The sequence below is a fragment of the Pogoniulus pusillus genome, chromosome 32 (genome assembly GCF_015220805.1).
Source record: "Pogoniulus pusillus isolate bPogPus1 chromosome 32, bPogPus1.pri, whole genome shotgun sequence".
Taxonomy (NCBI): domain Eukaryota; kingdom Metazoa; phylum Chordata; class Aves; order Piciformes; family Lybiidae; genus Pogoniulus; species Pogoniulus pusillus.
In genome coordinates, this window is record NC_087295.1 from 9,479,541 (window position 1) to 9,493,921 (window position 14,381).

At 43.5% G+C, this 14,381-nt stretch overlaps 1 protein-coding gene across 2 annotated transcripts in view; it reads right to left on the minus strand.

The window, feature by feature from the left end:
- CNTNAP2 (contactin associated protein 2) overlaps positions 1-14,381 on the minus strand; it is a 1,124,907-nt gene that overhangs the window by 1,064,377 nt on the left and 46,149 nt on the right. For both annotated transcript variants that reach the window (XM_064169555.1, XM_064169553.1), the window contains exon 2: positions 10,790-10,994. The gene's annotated coding sequence lies outside the window, so the exon portion shown is untranslated. The remainder of the gene's footprint in view (positions 1-10,789; positions 10,995-14,381) is intronic.

Here is a 14,381-nt window from a genome sequence, read left to right on the forward strand (position 1 = left end):
TTTGAACAAAAGAAACATTTATTTGCCCTTGTCTCTTCTCTCAGAAGCCAAAATGTGCTGTACCTATCTATATGTTAGGCTGGTCACCTCTGCCACCTGAAAGGGTCTTCTAGTAGTTCCATCAATTTTATCATCAACTCTCTAAGTAAAACACACACAAACTGGAGATAGGGGATCTTTGATGATGAGTGATTGCTGTACAAAAGAAACACAGTATTGTGCTTTTCTAATGAAATCTTCAAGTCAGCCCAGTCAGCTGCACCACCAGTTAGAGATCAGAACAATTTGCTCCTTCTCCCCTCTGCGGAAGCACAGTAATCTCTCCCTTTGTTTTCTGGCGACAAGAGACACAAACTTAATCAATCCTTCCTCTCCAGCTCGTACATGAGGAGAAGGAGAACTAACACCTTGCATACACATACAGGTACTGCTCATGGTATTTCCAAAGCAGTTTAAGAGCTGGTGAAAGTGTTTGATTCATATTCTCTCTGATACCAAAACAACATCAGAGCTCCTCACTCAGACTGAGTCAGTGCTTGCTGAAGAGACAGAGAGAGCGAGCACATTTGGATCAGTTTGCCTGTCACAGCCTCCTCTGGCTTTATTATCAGGGACCAAATGCCCTCTGCCTTCATGGGGAGCCACATGGAATCTATGATCGTGCAGTGTCTGGATTGTGTTGCTGAAGCATTTCACCATAGCACGGGGGAAAACACTTGCTGATAACTGATTCTCTAATTCTGGTTTCCAGAGGTATCTGGAAACCACAGATATTTCTTTCTTGGTCAGTTACATCTTAACATGAAGCTTGATTGCTAGTTAAGAGATGTGCTCCATGGATCTGCCTCTCACCTGCCCTGAGAAAAACTTAACACAGTGCCATATTCATTATAATTTTAATTATCTAGAAAGTAACCAGGCTGATAAAACCTGAAAAAAATCTTGCCAGAACCTATGAAGGTGAAGCATTTCTTGACTGAAATCCAGTAACTGAAGAGATTTCCTGATCTATCAGTTGCAATCCCTTGTGATTTCATTAATTTCAGCTGAAAATTTGTGAAGCTCTTCCTTCTTTTTTTTCTGTTCTTTTTGCCTACTTGAACATTTTAACGGTCAAGAACCTTCTTTTAATTTCCAGCCAAAATTTGGTTGGCTTACATACTTGTGCTGAAGTGCCAACACTGCTTCTTATCTTTAAATTAGTCTTGAGTTCTACTCAGATTAAAACCAAAGCTAACTACTGAACATGAAAATGCATGGTTGAGAGCCAGAAAGAAAAGAGAAAAAGGAAATTAGTTTAAATCAACCCATTTATAACAGTACAGCCACAGGCCTCCCTTTCAAACACCTCAGGGAGACAAAATGGGGTTAAGGATTTTTTTAAATCTATGTTTTTAACCCTAAAAATGCCAAGCAATGAATATGGGTTGCAATTCCAGAAACATGGATGCACGTTTGCAGAAAGGTGGAAATACAAGTGTACAGAGAACACTGCTTATCCTTCTGGGAACTAAGTCAAGCTGCTTTAACTAACCATCATGTCTTCATCATCTTCATCAGAAACTGACACTTCCTAATTTGCTTCTTTGTAAAAGATCATGCTTAGAGAACGATGCCTCAGCTTCATGTTTCACATGAGATCTCTACATCTTTTGTCAGGCTGTGCAATAAACATTTCTGTGACTCATTGCACAGGAAGCCTTGTATCAGTTAAAGCATAATGAAAACAGAAGGATTAGGTGATATTTGGAAGCCAAAGATTTGCATTTTTCAAGTGTTGGAGTAAAAAAACTGCCCACGTAGGATTTAGCTTTCCTGCTCCCAAGCACAGAATCTGCTTCTCTCTTTCCACTATATTACATACATTTATTAATGCACGAATACAGCCATGTTATGTTCTATGAAATAAAGGGACTGACTGACTGACTTGCCTTCACATAACCAGAGAGCAGTAGGTTTTGGAAGAGACCTCTGGCTATGGAGTCCAGCCCTCTGCAGCCAGAGCAGGTTCACCTAGAGAAAGTCACACAGGAACATATCCCAGGTGGCTTTTGAATGTCTTCAGAGCTTCCACCACCTCTCTGGGCAGCCTGTTCCAGCACTCTCTCAACCTTAAATTACAGAAGACCCTCTTCATTTTTAGATATAATTCTCATGTTCAGGTTTGTGCCCATTACCTCTTGTCACCGGGCACCACTGCCAGAGGATTGGTCCCAACCTCCTGACACGCACTCTTCCAGCATTTAGGAGCATTTATGAGATTCCTCCTCAATCTTCTCTTTTCCAGACTGAAATGACCAAATTCTCTCAGTCTTCCCTCACAAGAGAGATGTTCCAGTCCCGTAATCACATACGTAGTCCTTTTTTTCCACCCTCTTCAGCAAGTCTCTGTCCATCTTCAACTGAGGAGCCCAGAACTGGACACAGTATTCCAGATGTGGCCTCACCAAGGTGGAGTAGAGGGAAGGTGAACCTTGCTTGACCTGCTAGTCACACTTACATTTATGCACCCCAGGATGCTCATCAGCCTTTTTGGCCACAAGAGCACACTGCTGGCTCACAGTCACCCTGTTGTCCACCAAGGCTCCCGTGTCCTTTTGCCCAGAGCTGCTCTCCAACAAATCAGCTCCCAACCTGTACTGATGCATGGGGTTTCTCTTCCCCAGATGCAGGACTTCATACTTGCCCTCTGCAAATTTCATCACATTTCTCCCTGCCCAGCTCTCCAGCTTATCTAGATGAGACTAGATGGCAGCACAGTATTCTGGCCTTGGTTACTCATTTTATCACAAGTGGGATTTGCCTCCTTCCATGACAGTGACAGAAACAGCACACCACTATGTCATTTCTTCACTCCTGAATTAACAAAAAAACCCCAAGGGCTCCCCTCACTAATGAAATGGTACTATTAAAGAAGGGTCTTACTACTCATCTCTTTTGTAGCTGTTAGATGCACTCATATGGCCACTGCTCACCACTGTGAACAGTGCAAACTATACACAGCAAAATGTATAATACACCTGGCTCCAGATCTGGGTATCCCGCCAGGACCAAGCAGCCTTTGGGGAGTAGCTAAGTTTCCATGTTAGTTAGGACAGGCTAGAGCACAGTATACTCCTGAGAACCACCCCAAGACTGCTCAAAATTATGTCCAACAATTCTAAGTCCCTAAATGGATGGGTGTTTTTTTGCTGTGGTTCAGCAGGGTACAAAAAACATCCAAACCAAACCAAAGAAATCCCAGAAGTGAAATAGCCTTAATAATGAGATGTTCTCTTATATCAGCTGTTTCTGACTGAAGATTTCACCAGACACAGAAGTTCAGGCACAAGAGAAGTTGGACTGGATTCATTCCAAAAGTCTTTACGTGCTCTACAGACAGAATGTGAAGAATGTCAACAGTTTTCCTCTGTCCAATGGTAAACACACTTATATTTCACTGATCTCCAGAACTTACTAAGTAGTAAATGAAAGGATAAAAAAATATGTCAGAAAGACACCTTGGTTCCTTCAGACACCACTGAATATTTCCAGAGCAGATCTATTGTCAGAGCCTAAAACTTCTCAAGGGAGTACAATGACATCTTGTATATGAACAAGCCTCTGACTGTACTAAGTGACTGAGAAAATTACATGGCTTCCTACTCTGGTCAAAAGTACATTACAATGCTAATATTAACTATGAAATGTGCTCACATGAGAAATGTTTAGAGTTTAAGTGGCAAAAGCAAAATTTAGCTGAGTGGATCACTACAACCTGGGGGTTCTAATTGACAGGCAACTCAGTATAAGCCAGCAGTGTACCCAGGTGGCCAAGAAAGCCACTGGCATCCTGGCTGTGGCCAGCAGGAGTAGGTAGGTGATTGTTCCCTTGCACTCTGCTTTGGTGAGGTCACACCTTGAGTATTGTGTTCAATTTTGGGCACTTCATTACAACAGGGATGTTGTGGTGCTGGAGTGAGTGCAGAAGAGGGCAACAAAGCTGGGCAAGGGCCTGGAGAACATATCTTATGAAGAGCGACTGAGGGAGCTGGGGATGGTTAGTTTGAGGGAGAGGAGGCTGAGGGGAAACCTCATCATTGTCTACAGCTACCTGAAAGGATGTTGTGGAGAGGCTGCTGCTGGTCTCTTCTCACAAGTAAATAGTGACAGAACACTAACATTATCACCATAAAGGGAATGGCCTCAAGCTGCAACTGGACAGGTATAGATTGGACATCAGGAAAAAAAGTTCACAGAGTGGTCAGGCATGGGAATGGGCTGCCCAGGGACGTGGCTGAATCACTAACCCTGGCTGTGCTTAAAAGGCATTTGGATGTGATGCTTGGGGATATAATTTAGGATGCATCTTGCAGAGTAGGGATATTGGTCAGATTTAGCAATCCTGAGGGGCTTTTCCAACCTGAACATTTCTGTGATTCTGTGAACTTAATAAGTCACAGCTCCTACAAGACATCTGTTCTAGCCAGCTTTGCTTACACCAGTATTTCTTGACATAAATGAAAAAAAGAACATGAATAAAATAGTTTTAGGACCAGAAATTGGTTCTCCTGACTCCTGATGCAGCTGGACTGCTCTCAGTCTGCACAAGTAGAAGATGATCCAAATGTTACTACTATTTTAATTGTGTGTGATTTATAAACCATATCCTTTTGCCTGCTTGCTTTCCAGTAAACAAGGGTTGGACTGCATGACCTTGGAAGTCTCTTCCAACCTGGTTGATTCTATGATTCCATGATTCATAGGCCAGAGTAGTCTGGATGCAAGAGTGCTGGAATGTGTTTGCTTCTTTTTACATTAAGAGTATGCAGGTAGCACCTGATTTTCTCACCTAGAAGAAGCCTGTAACTGTGCCAGGGGAGGATTAGTTTGGGTATTAGGAAAAATGTCTTTAACTGCAAGAGTGTCTAGGAACTGGAAAAGGCTGCTGAGGGAGGTGGTGAAGTTGCCATCCCTTGAAGTGTTCAAGAAATGTGTGGACACAGCACTTTAGAACCAAGTTCAACAGGCATGATGGTCTCAGGTTGAGAGCTGGGCTCCATAATCATCTTGGATGTCTTTTCCAACTGAAACAATTCTATGATTCTATCCTATTCTAGTCCTAGTAGTCCTATTGGCTGTGCATAGTATTTCCAAGCAGCACTGCTGAGTTCAGTTAGTCCACGAGGACAGTCTGACAGTGAGTGAGAGTACTGGCATCTGCTCTCAACAAGCAGAGAATGTGAATCTCCATTAGAGATGGCTCATTTTCTTCTTATTATAATAGCAACCAACAGAAAGCAAGCAAACAAACAAAAACAAACATTCCAAATTAATCTGTTTCACTAGGGAATGTGTTATTAACAAGTTATTAACAAGTTTGCTGAGAAAGGAAGGCAAGGAAAACATGCTGCTAGGGAAACTTTAGCCCTTCAAACACAATTCTCCAATCCCTTGTCACTGCTTTCATGCTGTTCTGTCAGGATAAGCACTGGCCCTTAGCAAGAGTGCAGAGAGAGGCACTTGGGTTATGTGAGAAACTCATTGCTACACCAAAGCAGGTACCTAACACTATGGCATGGTAGGATCAAAACGTTCAAATGGCTCTCTACCCATTGTAGCTTCTCCTCCTCTGTGGCTATTACAGTAGCAAAGAACTCAGGCATTTAATCAAAAAAAAAGAAAAAAAAAGAGGAAATAAAAAAAGAATCCTACCTAAGAAATTTCTCCCAGGACAGAGCCAGCATATGAATCACTTGCCAGGAGCAGCAAAAGGAAACAATAAGGATTGTCCAGCAGGTGGCATGTAAGCCATATATTGTGTGTAAACGCACAGGATTTTGTGTTGCCTAAGACAGCAAACTTATCTCCTTGGTCTGGGGCCAAACAAACATCTGTAATTACCCCAGTTAATACACAAGCAATATTTATCTTCTGGTAAGAACCACCCTCTTTAGTTAAGCTCCCTAAAGGTGCTCAATGATAAATCAATCTCCTTACCAAATTATCAGCCATTATGGCTTGAACATTAGAGTTCACTTAAATGTTGTTTTCTTTCTGACAATTTCTGCTCTTGGCAGTACAATATTCATCAGAGCTTTTGCATACATCAGAGCTGAACAGACAAGCAGAGCAGTTAAGGATTGAGCAACACAATCTAGTCAGTGATGTCCCTGCTCACTGCAGGGGGGTCAGATTAGATGACTTCTAGAGGCCCCTCCCAACCCAGAGAATTCTATGAATCTATGACTGTGAGGTCTTACAGACAGACACAGAAAGCAAACCCTGCCAAGTGCTCTATAGCTTGGATAATAACCAGTCATAAATTGATAATCACAAGCTGATAACATATTCCTGCTTTTACTTACTCCCATCAAGATGGAAAGGACTAATGCCTTCTCACAGTCATGAGACACTGCAACTAAGGCCTGTTCTCTGAAAAACTGTAGCCATTAAATACATCAGAATAAAATCTTTGGGTTAATTAACTGCTTGCTAACACAGTGCAGCAATGACAAAGACAAAGAAGAGCTGGAAGTGCCCCCAGCCAGTTTTCTATAGTCTGTGAAAAGTATTTCTAAGGCATTCAAGAAATTCTCTGCTATCACAGCCCTCTTCCATGCTCAGCACTGCAGAAAGCCACTATGTATATTCTGCATATTTCCAGTGGTCAGTGGTTTAGTGGCTTTGGCTCTAGATTGACAGAAGATTGCTTCATTTGCCACATGAGTAGTGTGGAGAGCAGGTGAAGAGAGATTCTTCTCCCTCTTTGCTCAGGGACCACATCTGGAGTATTGTGTTGTTGTGGTAGGCCTTAGGCCCAAAATAGGCTTATACATGTCATGCTTTGCCTAGGCATGTTTTTCTCCTCCACCAGAGAGGCAAGTGCTGGAAAAGGGCACAAAAGAACCTGTAGACACTGAGTCTAAGCCCTGCCCAGGGTCCTGTGGCAAATAAAGCACACACACTTCAGTTTGTGCATGGCCTGGGCTTTTCCCAAATTTGGGTAAAAGCGAGCCTATGGCTTTGCCTAATGTGGTAAGGTTTGGCTTTCTGCCACTCTGATTGCCTATGCTGTGTCCAAAGGGCAATTAATCTTGGCCCATATTGATAAAAGGAGATATGCAGGTAAACATCATGCTTGGCTCCCTGCTTTCTCAGCTGTGCTCTGCCATTGCCTGCTGCAATTGCATACTGCCTCTTTCCCCAGAAGCCTGGGATGATTCAAGTCTCAATGTCCGACAAGACAGAGTTCCCTGAAAGCGTTTGGGCACTGTCTGGACTGTGGCTAAGCCCTGCAAGAGGGTAACAATAATCTCTGAGTAAATGCTTGAATGCCTCTTTGTAATTCTCCATTTCTTTCTGCCATAAGCAGAAAGAGCTCCTTGAGTCCATCTACCGGGCAAGCGGCATACTGACTGCAGGCAGCATTTGACTGTGAGAACCTTCTCTTCCAGTTCAATTACTGTTCATATATTTTGCTGGTTATTACTGGATCTAGATACTATCCATAAAATGGGATACACTAGAAGATGTCCAACTGAGACTCTGAGGAGGATGAAGAGACTGGAACATCTGTCTGATGAGGAAAGGCTAAGAGACCTGGGGCTGTTCAATCCGCAGAAGAGAAGGCTGAGAGATCTTATTAATATTTACATGTTTATCTGAAGGGATGGTTGTCAAGAAGGTGCCAGTCTCCTTTCAGTGCTGTCCTGTGGTGGGACCAGGGGCAATGGATACTCACTGGAAGACAGGAAGTTTTACCTCAACACAAGGAAAAACTTTAAGTGTGATGGAGCATTGGAATAGGCTGCCCTGATAGACTGTGGAGTCTCCTTCTCTAGATTTTCAGCTTTTCAGAACTACACTTCTATGACCTGCCCCAGGTGATCCCGTTCTGGCAAGTGGACTGGACTCTGTGGTCTTCAGAGGTCCCTTCCAACCCGTACCATTCTATGATTTCATTTGGAAATCTTACTGTCCTCCCTTGTGAAACTCTGAACTCAGCACTGAGTAGTTCTAAGAAGCTGTACCATAAATATTTCAGAGCAAACTTTCTGCAGGCCAAACTTTCTGCTAACTAAGCCAGCTACCTTTTGGAAAGTTCTCCATCCTGAATATTCACACAGGTTTACTTTCTGTCACACCCAAAACCCACTAGCCCAAGTGGGGTTCTGAGACTAATTCTATGGCTGCATATGGAGCAGCATCATTACTATTTTTCATTTATTATTTTATGGCATTGTAGGCATATCTAAAAACTCAAGAAATGTCTCATAGCAGAGGACAGTGTGTAAACTACAGTAGTTCATTGGTGATTACTAAGCTTGAAGGGGTTTTATTAATATCACTACATATGTATTTCTGTCTTTGCACTACCCAGCTATGGAAGATCAAGGTCTACAGGTATTGTTGACCTGATTTTCTCCTCTGTCATCTCTATACCTCTCTATCTTCTTCATGATTTCTGCTGCTTTGTTTTTGGGGTTTTATTTCTCTGCTTCCAAGACATTTCTGTGACTTCTATCTAAGCAATTCTCATTCTTGTTGTATTCTGTAATGTATATAAGAAAGAATTCCTGCCAAAGACACTTTCTTATTGATATTAATGTATGCTTAACTAAGAGATCTCATTGCTCTTCATCAGTTCTCAACAAAACAGTTTTAAACATTTGCTGGTAATGAAAAATTAACAGAGATCAGGAACTGATTTTTTTTCAACCCATGTCATGCAAAGTTTCTGTTCTTTTTTTATTCCCCCAAAGAAAACACAAAGGGGAATTTCTGAAATGATATGGTCTGAAACAACAACGGGAAATGATCACTAGAAATACAGAAAAAGGCAAGTCATGGTTTAGCATTACCATGGCCACAACATTTGATTACATAGCCAGGAAGACCATGGCCTCTCTGTGCTATGTAGAACATTGTGTAAGTGACAAATACATCCCCCATCTAAAAGGGAATTACAATCACACATGAAATCTTCAATCCCACCTCAAAATCAGTTTTGCTTTCACCATTTCCCTTAGCTCAAATAATAACTGAAAACTCAACATTCAGTTACAAGAGTAAGGGAAAAGAAAGACTCTCAGTTTCCTACAGTGACCCAAACCTTCACAAACTGCTACTTTCAGGCTTGACCCTTGCTTTTGCCTCTTGTAAGTTAAACCAAGACAGTAAATATTCTTGGAAAATAGGTAAAAAATACTTAGTTATTGTTGAGTCTCCATTTCTTCTTCTGCACTCCTGTTGCCTCCCATTCTAATATGTGATGGAAATAATATTAAAAAAGTCACACACTTATTTACTTGGGGTGATAAAGTGCTACACCTAGGCAATATTATACCACTGACACCTCAAAGCTGACTGTTGGCTCTTCTCAGCTGTTCTTAGCCTCACCAAGTTTTCACAAGAGCTCAGATCAACTCTTCCTAACATGAGCAGGTTGATATATCACACAGTCAAAACAAGAAGTCCAGTTAGCTTTCAAAAATGACTAGATTTGCTTCTCTTCAGTCTGTAGGAGTGACAACAATACTGTGAAAACAGTGTCTTCCTGGTGTTTCTATCATTTGTAAATTGGCTGCATTAGCTGCCCCTAAGGAATAAGGATTATGGACTCTTCTGGAAACAGCAAATACAGATTATCACTTACTGGGAAGATTAATGCTTGTCACATTATTTTCAAAGAAAAAACAACACACCAATTCATCTGTTCCTCAGGAGATGCTTTAAAAACATGGTAAGATTAAAGAAAAGCAGTCGTAGATCACATATAGAACTCTGGTGGGCAGGCAGAGTTTTTTCCCTCTACTTTTCCCAGTCTGTTTCTTCCATCCCCTTCCTAATGTTACCCACAAAGAGCATGGACGTTCAGATGTTGTGTATTCCAAGGGAAGAACTTCTTGCTCGGGACCATAGACTGGGCAATGCTCCTAAGCTCTCAAAAACAGGGGAAAAAACCAATCTTTGAGTTTACCCTAGGGATACTTTAAGGAACAAAAGATCTATATTACTTAAGTTAGAGGTTTCCAAAAGCACAGAGGGCAGACAAGAATCCCTGTGCCACAGATGAGTGAAACAATGGGAGGTTTGTTGGGTTTTTGTTGCTGTTTTTTTTAAGCACAAACAAAAAACCCCCAATGGGAATAGAGGAGCACATTAAGAAGGATTTAGAGCTGATGGAATTCCAAGAGGGCTACACACACTTCTGACTTATCAATTAAACACAAGTCTGTCACAGTCAAAATTGGCCATGTCACTCCTAGAATGGGCCAGATGATTTTTCTAATGAGTTGCATATGTAATAAAGTAAACCAACCAACCAACAACAACATTTGAGGTATAGGAAGCTTCATATAAACACGAGGAGGATTTTTTTTTCCGCTGTGAAGGTGACAAAACACTAGAACAGGATTCTCAAGGCAGTTGTAGAGTCTCCTCTCTGGAGATACTCAAAACCTGCCTGGATGCAATCCTGTGTGATCTGGTATAAGTGATCCTGCTCTGCAGGAGGGTTGGACTGGGTGATCTCTTGAGGACCCTTCCAGCCCCTGTCACTGAAACCAGTAACAACAACATAAACCACACAAACAAAAACAACAACAAAATACCCTAACAACAACAACCCCCATACCTCAATAAACTATCTTCTGACACGAGGTTGAAGAAAAGGTACCAATTTTGGATTCAATCATAAAACTCCTTAATAACTAAAATAAAAGGAATGTATTGCTTTGATTCCAAATGGCATAAAAAGAAGCCAGAAAAGAAACAAAGACATTTTTATGTCCAGCTGAGAACTTACCCAACAGAACGAATATAAGCTTGATATGCAGCTCTTGGGGTTCCAGCCATTCATGTGATGGTCATACTGGAACACTGCTCCTGGCCTCTGCCCTTTTTCTCTTCTAGGAAGTGTATGGGCTTGCCAACACCTTCTTGTAGTTCTGCAGTCTCAACTACGTGGTGATTTCAGGGGTCAGTGTAGACTGGAAATGCCAGAAGGAAAACTGGAAAAGAAGCAAATGAGCTTTTTTTATTTGGGTGTACAATCAATTTCCCTATATGTGTGGCATACTTTGAGAGTGATAGACATAAACTCTTCCAGGGCTCTGCAGGCAATTGCTGGCCTGGTGCCTCTCAAGGCTAAACTAGAGCACATCCCAGCTGTGGGCAAACAAATGGCTTTGGCATTTAACAAAAACTTAGTATTGTACTTTCTGTTAAGCACAACAAAAAGTTATAATGAGGAGGAAAGAACAAAATATTAACTAGAAAATGCTGCATTGATACAACATGTTCAAAGGAAATGTTATCCAACAGCACAAATCTCTTCATGTGCATATATAAAAAAATCAATTTGTTATAGATATCAAACAGAGAAGGAAAATTTTGTCATTAATGTAAGAAAGTGTCAAGCAGATGACACACCAGTTAAACCCTGAGAAGCAAGGGAAAATACTTAATTATTTCCTGCAATATGTACCAAAGTCATCAGGAATTAGTGATCAAATTCTGCCCTAGCTTTGTTTCTGGAGCTGGGGAGATCCATTTTACATAGATGTGTTCTATGCTGCAAGTTTCTCTTTTCTTAAAATGGGAAAGCTTCTTAACTGAGTCCTACAGAATTACACTCAAACACAATTCATATCCCTGAAAAAAGTTCTCACTGCAGAGAGGAGCAGAAAGCCTAGAAATTCAGTTCTTTCAATTGCCATAAGTAGAACAAAGGCATCTGGGACAAGGCCAGCTCCTCTCTGGGTAAGATGTACTACTGCAGGGAGCAGTTCCTGCAAAGCTTTCTACAGCAAGTGCCAGATACAAAGTGATTTTGAGGAACTTGTAATGGAACAGCCAAATGTGGATGGCTGTTTAAGCCAGGCACTGCATTTCTACAACAGTACCTCACGGGATCAGCTTAAATATGTTAAGAGATGGCTTGCAGAGCTCTCTCGAGGACTAAATTTCACATATATAAGTAGCAAATATGCATACACTTTCTTTAATGAACATATTCAGAAGAAATCATTACCTAGCTAAGCACTAAGTGCAGCCTGGAAGTTCACCTTCTGCAGAATCGAGACTGTAGCTTTCTACATCTCAGCAAGAAAAGCCAGCAGGCAATTGTTTATGACAACATACAGGGTGCCAAGAGAGTAATTTCAACAGATTCCATCCAAACCAAAACTCTAACCAAGACTCCTGTGTAGCATTTCCATAGAGACTTCTTAGATAAGTAGAATGAACAAAACATGGACATGAAAACATAAATCAATTCCCCTGCATTCTGGTCACATAAAGAAACAGACTTTGACAGCAAAAGTAAGAGAAGAAAGTTAACAACCACCAAGTTGCACGTGGCATAAGTGAGAGCTTCTGAAAGTGAACTGTTTCCTAAAACAATGCCTTGCAGAAATACTGGAGAGAGAGAGAGGGAGGGGAAAGTGTCCCATTTCTAGCCTCACTCTTGCAAGAGGAAACCCAGCTTAATTAGGGATGCACAGTAATTGCTATGTTAAGAGTGACATTACACTGTTTGCAAAATACACCAGTAAATTGCAGGGCAGACTAAATAAAAGTAATTGCATCTTAAACACCATGCATACTTTTTGGAGTATTTGTAATTCTAGACGGGACACTACAAAGTGAATGGAATAGAATGCTTGAGAGAGCTTCAAGAAAGATATACAGGATGAAGACCAAAGGAGGAAAAGAGCAGCTGAAGTGCAAGAGGGAAAAGACAGTCAAGAAGATGCAACAAGTCAGAACTTTCTTCAATGACGAAAGGCAAATCACAGGCAGGTTAATAGCAAATGCCCCTTGCATCACTGGAGACGAATGGTGAGAAAATCCTGCACATTCTCTGTGTCTCTGCAAAACTGACACAGAGGCAACCAAAAAGGCTTTCTTTCACCTGGGGCAGCCCCACAGCCAAAGGGATGTCTGTGGAACAAATGTCCTTACACAGATAAATTTTGGCACCAACGTACACAATGTCAAGGACAGCACTTCCCTGACTCTTTCAGGACTCCAAATACTAAATCCTGAAGGAGAAAAGACTTGCAATCATTTTTTGTAAGATCTGAGCATCCTCACACGGAGTGAAGTAGGCAAAGAGCGCAGGGGATGGTTAAACTCAGAAATGATCTAGGAAGTTGTACCCCTGGGCTCAAGCTCCTTTGGTACCCCATACTAACATGGCCAGGGGGTGTATTTCACAAAGGTTCACTCACACAGCTTGGTTTCAGTGGGAGATGGATGTGATGGTGAAAGCAGCAATGTGCTGTTTGCCCAGTTTGGCAGAGTAATGGTTTGCCTGCCAGTGCTTTTGGCCATGGATTCAAATGTTCTAGCTCTGCAAATGACCCACCTTTGCACCACACCACTTGCACCTTTGCTCCCTCGACTTTCAAAGCCCGTTTTATTTCTGCTCTGTTGGCACCATTCACCAAAACCTACAGCTCCTGGTTACACTTTGGCTGTCCTCCAGGCTGCAGACACTGAAATCCTCTCCCCTCACACCTCCCGGGTTTGAGTCCAGCCCTATCAAGTCCCTGGCTCTCCTCACTGTGTGGCTTTAGGGACGGTAGCCCTGGCACAGCGGGGACAGCTAACGGTCAGAGGGCTGCAGGATCGCTTTGTGCCGTGGCCTGAGACACGTCAGCGACACCCAGCAGCCGCGTCCAGGGCAAGGCCACCAAGGGCAGGAAGAGAGAGCACAGCGGGCACGGGCACTGTCCCCATGCGCACCGCCCCAGGGGCGTCCTACCGAGGGCGCTGGGCAGAGGGGCGGGCTGCAGGGGGCGGGGCTGCGCATGGCAGAGTGGCACCCTGGTGTCACAGAGCCCTCACGGCAGAACGGCACCAGAATGGCACCCTGGCGTCACAGGGCCCTCACGGCAGAGTGGCACCCTGGCGTCACAGGGCCCTCACGGCGGAGTGGCACCCTGGCGTCACAGGGCCCTCACGGCGGAGTGGCACCCTGGCGTCACAGGGCCCTCACGGCGGAGTGGCACCCTGGCGTCACAGGGCCCTCACGGCAGGCTGGCATCCTGGTGTCACAGGGCCCTCACGGCAGAATGGCACCCTGGCGTCACAGGGCCCTCACGGCGGAGTGGCACCCTGGCGTCACAGGGCCCTCACGGCGGAGTGGCACCCTGGCGTCACAGGGCCCTCACGGCAGAGTGGCACCCTGGCGTCACAGGGCCCTCACGGCAGGCTGGCATCCTGGTGTCACAGGGCCCTCACGGCAGAATGGCACCCTGGCGTCACAGGGCCCTCACGGCGGAGTGGCACCCTGGCGTCACAGGGCCCTCACGGCGGAGTGGCACCCTGGCGTCACAGGGCCCTCACGGCGGAGTGGCACCCTGGCGTCACAGGGCCCTCACGGCGGAGTG